Source organism: Nomascus leucogenys, chromosome 4 (assembly GCF_006542625.1).
Source record: "Nomascus leucogenys isolate Asia chromosome 4, Asia_NLE_v1, whole genome shotgun sequence".
Classification (NCBI taxonomy): Eukaryota; Metazoa; Chordata; class Mammalia; order Primates; family Hylobatidae; genus Nomascus; species Nomascus leucogenys.
This window is the reverse complement of record NC_044384.1, coordinates 148,164,837-148,179,139: the sequence shown is the minus strand read 5'-3', so window position 1 is coordinate 148,179,139 and position 14,303 is coordinate 148,164,837.

Sequence of the window (14,303 nt, the reverse complement as noted above, 5' to 3'; positions counted from 1 at the left end):
GTCTAGCTGTCTTTGGTCCTATCCTTAAGGAACCTCACAGTCTAATTTGGAGAACATTTCATATTTTAACTGTATTTCTTATAGCATACAGCATGAGTCTAGCCCACAGTAGGGGCTCAATCCATTTTTTTAGCTGGATTCAAAAAAAAAAAAAATTCATTTTCTCCATCAACCTAGCTTCCCAGCATACTACTTCAATATTTCATTGCAAAAATAGCCTATAAATATGAAAGGAAGTGGTACCATTGAGAATATTTTTTAAAAATTTTGATAGGTAATTTATTGTTATTTCTGAAAATAACAGATGTGATGCTGTTCAAATGTGGCTGAAATGACGGCCTACGAGTCACAGGGTGTGATTTGTGAGGCTATAATCTGTCCCACCTATGAATCACGCAGCATGATTTTTCTTGCACACTGTCCTCAGCTCCATGCTCCAAAAATGAGCATAAATCTCAAAGGAGTGGATGCATTTAAGCAAGCATATTGTGAATGAGCTTAAATATATGCATATTCATGATGGAAAATAATAAATACAAAAGATAAACATATAGATAAAAGATGCAGAGGGGCCGGGCATGGTGGCTCACGCCTGTAACGGTGGCTCACGCCTGGCACTTTGGGAGGCCGAGGCGGGCAGATCACTTGAGGTCAGGAGTTCGAGACCAGCCTGGCCAGCATGGTGAAACCCCATCTCTACTAAAAATACAAAATAAAAAATCAGCAGGATGTGGTGGCGAGCCCCTGTAATCCCAGCTACTCAGGAAGCTGAGGCACAAGAATTGCTTGAACCCAGGAGGCGGAGCTTGCAGTGAGCCAAGACCACACCACTGCACTCCAGCCTGCGTGACAGAGCAAGACTGTCTCAAAAAAAAAAAAAAGGGCAGCGGCAGTCGTCTTCACTCCTGGAGTCAGCATGCCCGTGGCTAACTTGGTATAGACATGTTTCTAACAATAGTTTTATTGTTAGACTGGTAAACTCAAAACAACCTGGTGTGTATCCATCCATAATTTCCTCCATATTAATATAAATACATATGAATGTGCTTCCATATATGCATGCATACACTTTTACATAACATTTGTATAAAGTGTTGCGGTCAATATTTGCTTTACAAAAAAATGAGGTCTTTTATCTTCATCTTATTTACTGAACAGCACTGTGTGGAAACCTCACTGAATTAATTGGCATAAATCAAATACATGTTTTAAGGCTGCATAGTATCACAAGGTGTCTTTACACTTACTGATGAGCTTTCACTGGCTCCAGGAGTTCTTTGGGTCACTATGAGCAATGTTACTAGAACATCCTTGTTCATAGAGACTTTTATGGTACTGGTGTTTCTGTGCAATAGTGTCAGAAGTGGGTTGCTAGGTGACAGGGCAAAGGTATATTTAATTTGCATAGAATTTGGCATCCTATTCTAAAAAAAACATGTTGTAACAGTTTCTATTTCCGGCAACACTGTATCTGTGCCTTCTTTTCCACATAGCTCTGCTTGGCAGTATGTTACTGTGTTTAAAATTTTTACCAGTGTGATAGATACCAGTGTTACCTCATTGGTATTTTAACTGGGACTTTCCAGTCTCCTTGTAGTTTTAAATGTTTATTCATATGTTCAATGGTCATTTTCATTGCTCTTCTATGACCTGCTAAGTCATAACCTTTGCTTATTTTTCTATTTGTTATTTGTCTTTTTCTTTTAATTTGTAAGAACTCCCTGTATATGACATAAATTCACAAGTATATTTTTCCATATCGCTTGTCTGTTGACTTTATTGGAATTTTTGTCACCTTTCTATGTAACTTTGAGCATCTGGTCTTGACTAAAACAGTATCTCAAATCTCTAAGTAGAAGAGTTGTTGGGGAATTTTTTTACACTTTAGGAGCACAAAGTTGGATGATATAATCTTCATAAAAGATTATCATCTTTATTTTATGAATGACACTCTTATATTTATTTACTTCAGTGTTTGGTTAGTTGTTTTTCCATAAGTTACCAATCCAGCATTTAAAATAAAAGCTGGGACTTTGACAACACCTACATCTCAGCACACGGTAGCCCTCCCTCACCCGCTGTGTCTCTGGGCCTGAAGTGGCCATCATGCTGCACTCTTGCTCAGCCTCCTTCCTTTCCTGTCTTTGTGTAGTTGCATTTTTTTCCGTTGTCACGATGCAGCCTCGACCTCAAGGTTCAGGTAAGCCTCCCACCTCAGCCTCCTGAGTAGCTGGTACTACAGGTCCACAAACCACAGTGGGCTAATTTTTGTTTTTTGTGGGGTTTTTTGTTTTGTGGTAGAGACATGGTTTCACCATGTTGCTCAGGCTGGTCTCAAACTCCTTGGCTCAAGCAATCCTCCCACCTCAGCCTCTCAAAGTGCTGGGATGGCAGCCGTAAGCCACGGCACCTGGCTGAAATTTATATGTTGACCCCCTAATTGGGGCCCTGATCCAATGGAGCTGCTGTACTATTCAGAAGAGGAGGAGACGCCAGGGATGGGCACCAGGAGGCCCACATGAGGACACTGTGGGAGGGCGGCCATCTGCACACCCAGGAGAGAGGCCTCGGGAGAAACCAGCCCTGCCACACCTTGCTCTGGGACTTCCAGCCTCTAGAACTGTGAGGAAATAAATATCAGTTGTTTAAGCCGCCCACTGTGTATTTGATTATGACAGCCTTAACAGACTAACACACTTGAAAGTAAAATATGCTCTTACATATTACTACATATTAGCACCTAGGATTTGCTACTGAAGTTACATGGTCAGGTAGCGTGTGAGATGAATCTTCGGGAACTGGAGCGCCTTCTCCTATCGTCACAGGAGAACGTGGCACTGATCACAAGTCCCTGCAGGTCGTTCATGCATCTGTGAATCCTCTCCTGATATCATGGGCTTTATTTGGTGGCTCACAATTTACTTTACTGTTCAATTGGTTCATTCTCCCACCCAGGCAATATCGACCTGATTGTGCTGGCTCTGTAGTGTGTTCTTCTCAGTCACAATCCCCCTCCCTACTTCAGCTATTGACATTTTAACTCTTTCTGGACAATTTTTGATTATTGATTTTTCAAATCCAGAAAGTTTTGATGGGATTTAATTTTGAATTGAATGAAGCATACGGGGATTGGAGAAGAAGGCATTACACAGTATCTTCTCTTGCTAGAATGTGGAACATATTTCTGTTCTGTCAGAACCTTTTGCCGTGTTTTTCAAAAAGTATTTTAAATTTTCTGTATGAAGGCCAGGCTGTTCCTGTCCTTCTATCTACTAGACCTGATTGTTAGTATGAGTGTAAGTGGACCGGGGTCCTTCCCCTCTCCATCTCTAGACGCTTAGTGAGTTTAAAGAAATGCGAGGAGGTGGAGCCAAGATGGCCGAACAGGAATAGCTCCGGTCTACACCTCCTAGCATGAGCGACGCAGAAGACGCATGTTTTCGGCATTTCCATCTGAGGTACCGGGTTCATCTCACTAGGGAGTGCCAAACAGTGGGGGCAGGACAGCCGGTGCAGCACACTGTGCGCGAACCAAAGCATGGCAAGGCATTGCCTCACTTGGGAAGTGCAAGGGGTCAGGGAGTTCCCTTTCCTAGTCAAAGAAAGGGGTAACAGACGGCACCTGGAAAGTCGGGTCAGTCCCACCCTAACATTGCGCTTTTCCAAAGGGCTTGGAAAATGGCACACCAGGAGATTGTGTCCTGCACCTGGCTCAGAGGGTACTACGCCCACGGAGTCTCGCTGATTGCTAGCACAGCAGTCTGAGATCAAACTGCAAGGTGGCAGCGAGGCTGGGGGAGGGGTGCCCGCCATTGCCCAGGCTTGCTTAAGTAAACAAAGCAGCCAGGAAGCTCGAACTGGGTGGAGCCCACCACAGCTCAAGGAGGCCTGCCTGCCTCTGTAGGCTCCCCTTCTGGGGGCAGGGCACAGACAAACAAAAAGTCAGCAGGAACCTCTGCAGACTTATATGTCCTTGTCTGACAGCTTTGAAGAGAATAGTGGTTCTCCCAGCATGCAGCTGGAGATTTGAGAATGCGCAGACTGCCTCCTCAAGTGGGACCTCCGAGCAGCCTAACTGGGAGGCAACCCCCAGTAGGGACAGACTGACACCTCACTCAGCCGGGTACTCCTCTGAGACAAAACTTCCAGGGCAATGATCACACAGCTGAATTTGCGGTTCACGAAAATCCGCTCTTCTGCAGCCACGGCTGCTGACACCCAGCCAAACAGGGTCTGGAGTGGACCTCTAGCAAACCCCAACAAACCTGCAGCTGAGGGTCCTGTCTGTTAGAAGGAAAACTAACAAACAGAAAGGACACCCACACCAAAAACCCATCTGTACATCACCATCATCAAAGACCAAAAGTAGAAAAAACTACAAAGATGGGGAGAAAACAGAGCAGAAAAACTGGAAACTCTAGAAAGCAGAGGACCTCTCCTCCTCCAAAGGAAGGCAGTTCTTCACCAGCAATGGAACAAAGCTGGACGGAGAATGACTTTGACAAGTTGAGAGAAGAAGCCTTCAGACGATCAAACTACTCGGAGCTACAGGAGGAAATTCGAATCAATGGCAAAGAAATTAAAAACTTTGAAAAAAAATTAGACAAATGTTTAACTAAAATAACCAATGCAGAGAAGTGCTTAAAGGAGCTGATGAAGCTGAAAGCCAAGTTTCAAGAACTACGTGAAGACTGCAGAACCCTCAGTAGCCGAAGTGATCAACTGGAAGAAAGGGTATCAGTGATGGAAGATGAAATGAATGAAATGAAGCAAGAAGGGAAGTTTAGAGAAAAAAGAATAAAAAGAAACGAACAAAGCCTTCAAGAAATATGGGACTATGTGAAAAGACCAAACCTATTGGTACTGAAATATGGGAAAAAAAAAAAAAAAAAAAAAAAAAAAAAAGCCTTCAAAAAAAAGAAATATGAAAAAAAACACTCAGATGTTGTTGGGTGTACCTTGAAAGTAATGGGGAGAATGGAACAAATTGAAAACCACATTGCAAGACCTAATATATAAAAAAAAAAAAAAAAAAAAAAAAAAAAAAGATATTATCAGGAGAACTTCCCCAATGTAGCAAGGCAGGCCAACATTCAGATTCAGGAAATACAGAGAACGCCACAAAGATACTCCTCGAGAAGAGCAACTCCAAGACGCATAACTGTCAGATTCACCAAAGTTGAAATGAAGGAAAAAATGTTAAGGGCGGCCAGAGAGAACGGTCGGGTTAACCACAAAGGGAAGCCCATCAGACTTACAGCTGATCTCTCGGCAGAAACTCTACAAGCCAGAAGAGAGTGGGGGCCGATATTCAACATTCTTAAAGCAAATAATTTTCAACCCAGAATTTCATATCCAGCCAAACTAAGCTTCATAAGTGAAGGAGAAATAAAATACTTTACAGACAAGCAAATGCTGAGTGATTTTGTCACCACCAGGCCTGCCCTACAAGAGCTCCTGAAGGAAGCAATAAACATAGAAAGGAACAACTGGTACCAGCCACTACAAAAACATGCCAAATTGTAAAGACCATCGAGGCTAGGAAGAAACTGCATCAACTAACGAGCAAAATAACATCATAATGACAGGATCAAATTCACACATAACAATATTAACTTTAATATCATAATGACAGGATCAAATTCACACACAACATCATAATGACAGGATCAAATTCACACATAACAATATTAACTTTAAATTTAAATAGGCTAAATGCTCCAATCAAAAGACACAGACTGGCAAATTGCATAACGAGTCAAGACCCATCAGTGTGCTGTATTCAGGAAACCCATCTCAAGTGCAGAGACACACATAGACTCAAAAAAAAGGGATGGAGGAAGATCTATCAAGCAAATGGAAAACAAAAAAAGGCAGGGGTTGCAATCCTAGTCTCTGATAAAATAGACTTTAAGCCAACAAAGATCAAAAGAGACAAAGAAGGCCATTACCTAATGGTAAAGGGATCAATTCAACAAGAAGAGCTAACTATCCTAAATATATATGCACCCAATACAGGAGCACCCAGATTCATAAAGCAAGTCCTGAGTGACCTACAAAGAGACTTAGACTCCCACACAATAATAATGGGAGATTTTAACACTGCACTGTCAACATTAGACAGATCAACGAGACAGAAAGTTAACAAGGATACCCAGGAATTGAACTCAACTCTGCACAAAGTGGACCTAATAGACATCTACAGAACTCTCCACCCCAAATCAACAGAATATACATTCTTTTCAGCACCACACCACACCTATTCCAAAATTGACCACATATTTGGAAGTAAAGCTCTCCTCAGCAAATGTAAAACAACAGAAATTATAACAAACTGTCTCTCAGACCACAGTGCAATCAAACTAGAACTCAGGATTAAGAAACTCACTCAAAACTGCTCAACTACATGGAAACTGAACAAACTGCTCTTGAATGACTACTGGGTACATAATGAAATGAAGGCAGAAATAAAGATGTTCTTTGAAACCAACGAGAACAAAGACAACATACCAGAATCTCTGGGACACATTCAAAGCAATGTGTAGAGGGAAATTTATAGCACTAAATGCCCACAAGAGAAAGCAGGAAAGATCCAAAATTGACACCCTAACATCACAATTAAAAGAACTAGAAAAGCAAGAGCAAACACATTCAAAAGCTAACGGAAGGCAAGAAATAACTAAAATCAGAGCAGAACTGAAGGAAATAGAGACACAAAAAACCCTTCAAAAATTAATGAATCCAGGAGCTGGTTTTTTGAAAAGATCAACAAAATTGATAGACCACTAGCAAGACTAATAAAGATGAGAGAAGAATCAAATAGATGCAATAAAAAATGAAAAAGGGGATATCACCACCGATCCCACAGAAATACAATCTACCATCAGAGAATACTACAAACACCTCTATGCAAATAAACTAGAAAATCTAGAAGAAATGGATAAATTCCTCGACAAATACACCCTCCCAAGACTAAACCAAGGAGAAGTTGAAGCTCTGAATAGACCAATAACAGGCTCTGAAATTGTGGCAATAATCAATAGCTTACCAACCAAAAAGAGTCCAGGACCTGATGGATTCACAGCCAAATTCTACCAGAGGTACAAGGAGGAACTGGTGCCATTCCTTCTGAAACTATTCCAATCAACAGAAAAAGAGGGGATCCTCCCTAACACATTTTATGAGGCCAGCATCGTGCTGATACCAAAGCCTGGCAGAGACATAACCAAAAAAGAGAATTTCAGACCAATATCCTTGATGTACATTGATGCAAAAATCCTCAATAAAATGCTGGCAAACCGAATCCAGCAGCACATCAAAAAGCTTATCCACCATGATCAAGTGGGCTTCATCCCTGGGATGCAAGGCTGGTTCAACATACACAAATCAATAAATCTAATCCAGCATATAAACAGAACCAAAGACAAAAACCACATGATTATCTCAATAGATGCAGAAAAGGCCTTTGACAAAATTCAACAACCCTTCATGCTAAAAACTCTCAATAAATTAGGTATTGACGGGATGTATCTCAAAATAATAAGAGCTATCTATGACAAACCCACAGCCAATATCACAATGAATGGGCAAAAACTGGAAGCATTCCCTTTGAAAACTGGCACAAGACAGGGATGCCCTCTCTCACCACTCGTGTTCAACATAGTGCTGGAAGTTCTGGCCAGGGCAATCAGGCAGGAGAAGGAAATAAATGGGTATTCAATTAGGAAAAGAGGACGTCAAACTGTCCCTGTTTGCAGATGACATGATTGTATATCTAAAAACCCCATTGTCTCAGCCCAAAATCTCCTTAAGCTGATAAGCAACTTCAGCAAAGTCTCAGGATACAAAATCAATGTACAAAAATCACAAGCATTCTTGTGCACCAATCACAGACAGAGAGCCAAATCATGAGTGAACTCCCATTCACAATTGCTTCAAAGAGAATAAAATACCTAGGAATCCAACTTACAAGGGATGTGAAGGACCTCTTCAAGGAGAAGTACAAAGCACTGCTCAATGAAATAAAAGAGGACACAAATGGAAGAACATCCCATGCTCATGGGTTGGAAGAATCAGTATAGTGAAAACGGCCTTACTGCCCAAGGTAATTTATAGATTCAATGCCATCCCCATCAAGCTACCAATGACTTTCCTCACAGAATTGGAAAAAACTACTTTAAAGTTCATATGGAACCAAAAAAGAGCTCGCATCACCAAGTCAATCCTAAGCCAAAAGAACAAAGCTGGAGGCATCACTCTACCTGAGTTCAAACTATACTACAAGGCTACAGTAACCAAAACAGCATGGTACTGGTACCACAACAGAGACATAGATCAATGGAACAGAACAGAGCCCTCAGAAATGATGCCGCATATCTACAACTATCTGATCTTTGACAAACGTGACAAAAACAAGAAATGGGGAAAGGATTCCCTATTTAATAAATGGTGCTGGGAAAACTGGCTAGCCATATGTAGAAAGCTGCAACTGGATCCCTTCCTTACACCTTATACAAAAATTAATTCAAGATGGATTAAAGACTTACATGTTAGACCTAAAACCATTAAAATCCTACAAGAAAACCTAGGCAATACCATTCAGGACATAGGCATGGGCAAGGACTTCATGTCTAAAACACCAAAAGCAATGGCAACAAAAGCCAAAATTGACAAATGGGATCTAATTAAACTAAAGAGCTTCTGCACAGCAAAAGAAACTACCATCAGAGTGAACAGGCAACCTACAGAATGGGAGACAAATTTTGCAACCTACTCATCTGACAAAGGGCTAATATGCAGAATTTACAATGAACTCAAACAAATTTACAAGAAAAAAACAAACAACCCCATCGAAAAGTGGGCGAAGGACATGAACAGACACTTCTCAAAAGAAGACATTTATGCAGCCAAAAAACACATGAAAAAATGCTCATCATCACTGGCCATCAGAGAAATGCAAATCAAAACCACAGTGAGATACCATCTCACACCAGTTAGAATGGCCATCATTAAAAAGTCAGGAAACAACAGGTGCTGGAGGGGATGTGGAGAAATAGGAACACTTTTACACTGTTGGTGGGACTGTAAACTAGTTCAACCATTGTGGAAGTCAGTGTGGCGATTCCTCAGGGATCTAGAACTAGAAATACCATTTGACCCAGCCATCCCATTACTGGGTATATACCCAAAGGACTATAAATCATGCTGCTCTAAAGACACATGCACACGTATGTTTATTGCGGCACTATTCACAATAGCAAAGAGTTGGAACCAACCCAAATGTCCAACAACAATAGACTGGATTAAGAAAATGTGGCACATATACACCATGGAATACTATGCAGCCATAAAAAATGATGAGATCATGTCCTTTGTAGGGACATGGATGAAACTGGAAACCATCATTCTCAGTAAACTATCACAAGGACAAAAAACCAAACACCGCATGTTCTCACTCACAGGTAGGAATTGAACAATGAGAACTTATGGATACAGGAAGGGGAACATCACACTCCGGGGACTGTTGTGGGGTGGGGGGAGGGAGGACAGACAGCATTAGGAGATATACCTAATGCTAAGTGACGAGTTAATGGGTGCAGCAAAACAACATGGCACATGGATACATATGTAACAAACCTACACATTGTACACATGTATCCTAAAACTTAAAGTATAATAATAATAAAAAGAAATGCTACGGACTTTTGTATATTTATTTTGAACATAACCAGCATAAGACATATTTTTATTTATAGTTTCTTTTTAACTAGAATCTCGAGTATTCCCCATCAGCAATTATAAAATCAGCAAAGGTAGACAGTGTAATGTCTTTTGCCTCATATCAATTTGGTTTGGTTCACTTTACTGTCTTACTGCTATTTTTAGAAACTTCTTGTATAATAATATTAATCACGGAATGATCCATCTAATTCCTGATTTTAATTGACACTTTTTGAGTGTTTCATTGCTTAGATGATATTGTTTGTTCTGGCAGTATTTTCTGCCCTATCTATCTTACCTTCTTGTATTCCTAATACACAGAGAGGTGTTTTAGGACTGCCTGCTATATTCTACCAAGTGCAGTTTTAGCATATAATAGTATGGTTATTTGATTTTTTTCTCTTATTAATGTGCACACTACATCAACAGATCTCCTGAAAATAAACTTCCTTTTGACTCTTGAAAAAAGCCGCAACAGGCCCCAGTGTAAGTCTTTAATATTGTATTATATTCTATATACATACATTTTTATTCAGAATTTTACATCTCTCAACTGAAAATCAAAGTAGACTATATTTATAAAGTTTTGAAATTAAAGTTGCATGGTACTTTTAACACAAATTGTTCTACATCACATAGATTAGTTTAAACAATGTTCCATTTATCTTTTCTTTTTTTTTATTACACTTTAAGTTTTAGGGTACATGTGCACAATGTGCAGGTTAGTTACCCATCTTTACACGTGCCATGTCGGTGTGCTGCACCCATTAACTCGTCATTTAACATTAGGTATATCTCCTAAAGCTATCACTCCCCCCTCCCCCCACCCCAAGGACGTTTACCTTTTCTTAAAAGCAAGTTAGATATTAGTGGCAAAACCCCTGACTCTGGTGACTTCTAGAATAACAAACCTTAGATCACCTTGCTAAGCTCTAAAACGGTAAGTGGTATGTTCAAGACCTCCACACCTTCTTTGTTAAGGAGTATTTCAAAATTGTTACCATTGTTGTTTCAGTTTTGGTTTTGTCAGCAAACTCCTTGAGAGGTGACAAAATAAAACTTTATTTTTAAGCAATGGTTAGTTTTGTTAGCTGGTTACTTATGGGCAGGCATATCCTAATTGATATGGAATTTGGTAACAAGAAAAGACGTGCTCCAAGAAACAGACCCTGAAGTGTGGAAACAAGTGCCAATGTGTGGCTCAGTGGAAAAGGCAAGGCAGCAGGTGTCAAGGAGAGGAACAGCCCCCCCATTCCTTCTCGAAGGAAAGAGGGATGCTTCCCATACCTTCTAGAAGGAAAGACAGATGCCTCGGGCCCCAGCTCTTTGTGCTTCTACCACTGTGAGGGCAGGAGGTAGGCATGGCATGAACCTCTCTTTTGAACATGTCACCTACCATTTTTAATGTAAAAAATCGCCTTCTACTCATTATGAAGTTATGGAGCAGAACTTTGTAACATTTTCCTGTGGTATTTACACAGAAAACTATCTATAATATATGTGCATCTTGTATTGCACATGGCATCTTTTTAATTTATAAAGCATTTTCACGCATCCAGCTGCACATGAGCCTCTGGGAAGTCCGTAAGCTGCCCCATTACACACAACACTCGACAAAGATGGGGATGAAATGGCTCTGGCAGCTTGGACCATTTGTCAGAAGCAGAAATGGAGTCTGAACCACGTGCTTTGATCTCCAAGTCCAGTCAGAGGGCCACTCACTATGGCTACCTCAATCAATATTACTAAAAACCTCTTCACTCGCCACGACTACCTCAACTGATATTACCTTGCACATACGACTCACAGCAAACCACAGAGCTCCCTTCCCAAGCACAGCATTCGCGCAGCACCGTGGGTATGTGACTGTGGGTATGAGTGAGCCCTGGGAAAAACAAACACAGCCCCCAGATGCAAACTGTAGCGTCAGTTATGAATTACAGCACCTCTTATTTCAGAGACATTCTATAAACACAAACAAATAAATGCATGACAAGGCTAAGACAATTATATATATGTTATATACATTTATAGGTATAAATATATATTCAAATATATATGAGAAATATAATAAATCAATAAATGTGGCTATGATCAAGTATTTCCTGTTACTCTTCGAATCAAGAGCTGTCAGACTTAGAGAAACCAATCATATAAAACTGTAGTAAGTTCTCAGTAAATTTTAACTATTATTGGCCATGACAATGAGCCAGTCTTGTGCTAAGCCGTCTCTGTGCCCTGTTAATTTTTGGCACTAATCGCATTGTATGGGCTTTTATGTATTTTTCCATTGTATTTTTAAATTATCCTTCCATGAGTACTTTATGCTCGCAAAATCATGAAAAAAAAAATCTGTTGTTAAAAAAATACACGGGGCCGGGCGCGGTGGCTCACGCTTGTAATCCCAGCACTTTGGGAGGCCGAGGCGGGCGGATCACGAGGTCAGGAGATCGAGACCACGGTGAAACCCCGTCTCTACTAAAAATACAAAAAAAATTAGCCGGGCGTGGTGGCGGGCGCCTGTAGTCCCAGCTACTCGGAGATGCTGAGGCAGGAGAATGGCGTGAACCCGGGAGGCGGAGCTTGCAGTGAGCTGAGATTGCGCCACTGCACTCCAGCCTGGGCGACAGAGCAAGACTCCGTCTCAAAAAAAAAAAAAAAAAAAATACACGGGGTCTGTACCTAGGCTAAGCCCAGAAGACCAGGGCGTGAATCTGCGACCCCAGGGAGATAGATGGAGTCTGACTTGAGGTGAGCACTCTTGCCCTTGGAGTGAATTGCTTCCCTTTGAGAATGTGCCCATCATCACTCAGCTCTGACGTGAGGAGGACATCTGGTACGTAGCCTTTTCCAGCAGACAGAGGACACCTGCAGATGTAGGTCTGGATATCACCACCTGCAGACAGCAGTTGAAATGGGACAGCCAGTCAGGCAGCACTGGGCAAAGTCAAACGAAGCCCTGGCTGTGTCTCCAGCCATGTGGCTCTGCACTCAGCTCCCATTAGAGGGTCTCTCCAGAGGGATGCACAGATGATCTTCAATGAGGGCATCCACCCCTCCACAGGTGCTCAGGCCACACTGCTCATGCACCAGGGGTCTTCAGTGAGGGCGCCCACCCCTCCGCAGGTGCTCAGGCCACACTGCTCACACCTCTGCAGGTGCTTGCACCGTACTGCCCTCTTCACTCTGCTCTCACTCCGCCCCCAAGCACCCTTCATTTGCTCTCTCCTCTCCAGCCCCTTCTGTCCCCAGTGGCCCATCTGCCTCTGTATTTATCCTGTGCTTGTGGTGGGCGTGATCCATGAGAAGCTGTTCTGTCCCTAGTGGAATGAGGATGGAGCCCAGGCCAAGGGTGTCCAGCAGTCAGACGTGATGGGCAGATTCCAGAGTGCTCCCAGGGCTATCATAGGGCCTCACCAGTGACCTCAGCCAGAAAATGGGCACCCAGGAACACAGAATTAAGGTACCTTCCATGACCTAGAGCAACTACCACATCCCTGAGAAAAGGCAAGTATAAAGAAAAAGAACTAATCTTTATCGAAGCAATTATTGAGCCTCGTGTTACCGAGAAATCGAGGTTCAGAGATGTAGGTGTCTCTTCAAAATGCACACAGATCCCAGACCCTGCAGCTCCAATTCCCCAGCTCACTCCACTCTGCCTTCCTGCTCCTCTGGCCCCAGGGCAGAGCAAATGCTTTCTAGCCCCTGCACCGTCTTGGGCAAAGATCCCACCTTGCTGCTCCATTGCACTCCTGCAAAATTAAGGGACTGCATTAGACCATCTCTGGGTTCCTTATGAATCTAGGACTTTCTGGGTTGTGCAGAGATATTGCTCAAAGGTCACTTTGTCATGCATGAAAAGCATGTGGAAAACCATGAAGAACAACCAATGAAACTCCTTTTGCTCCAGAGAATTCAAGGATTCTTCCTCAGCTGTTACATCTTCACTGCAATAGATGACCATACCACACGCTGGAGGATCAAGATCAAAACTGTTCAGGTTTAGCTGCCGTATGTTATGTAGGAGTCCTTTGGGAGCTGACCCTGGGGTATTAGATCTTCCTTACTGTAATGACCTCGAAGTAATGCAGTGTCCTGAAGTGAAGCTTCTTTTCCATGACTCTTGTCTTTTGTTGTCTCTTTAAAAAACACCAAGCTATCAGATTGCAACTACTAATATACACATAACTCAAGCTTTAATTGGAGTGAGACTAATTATTCCCACTTATGTGCTAATGATAATGTACTATGCATGCTGCCCTTTCTTAAAATGAGTGATTTATAGATCATTTTAGTAGCATTTTAATCATTTCATTCTGTTTTTTAATTCAGTATATTAATCTGTGGAGACACACCAGCAGCATTTAAAATCTTCATGTACTTAGAAAGCAACATGAAAAGAGGCACTTTCATTATTCATCAGGCGGAAGAAGACAGCTACAAAGACAGAACTTCATGTTTTTGCATCTAATATGAAAATGCCCACAATTTATATCAAAGACTACCAAGCAAGCAGCTTGATGAAGAGACTAATTTTGAGATATTGCTATGTGTCCACAAGAAAAGGGGGCAACCCAGGTAAG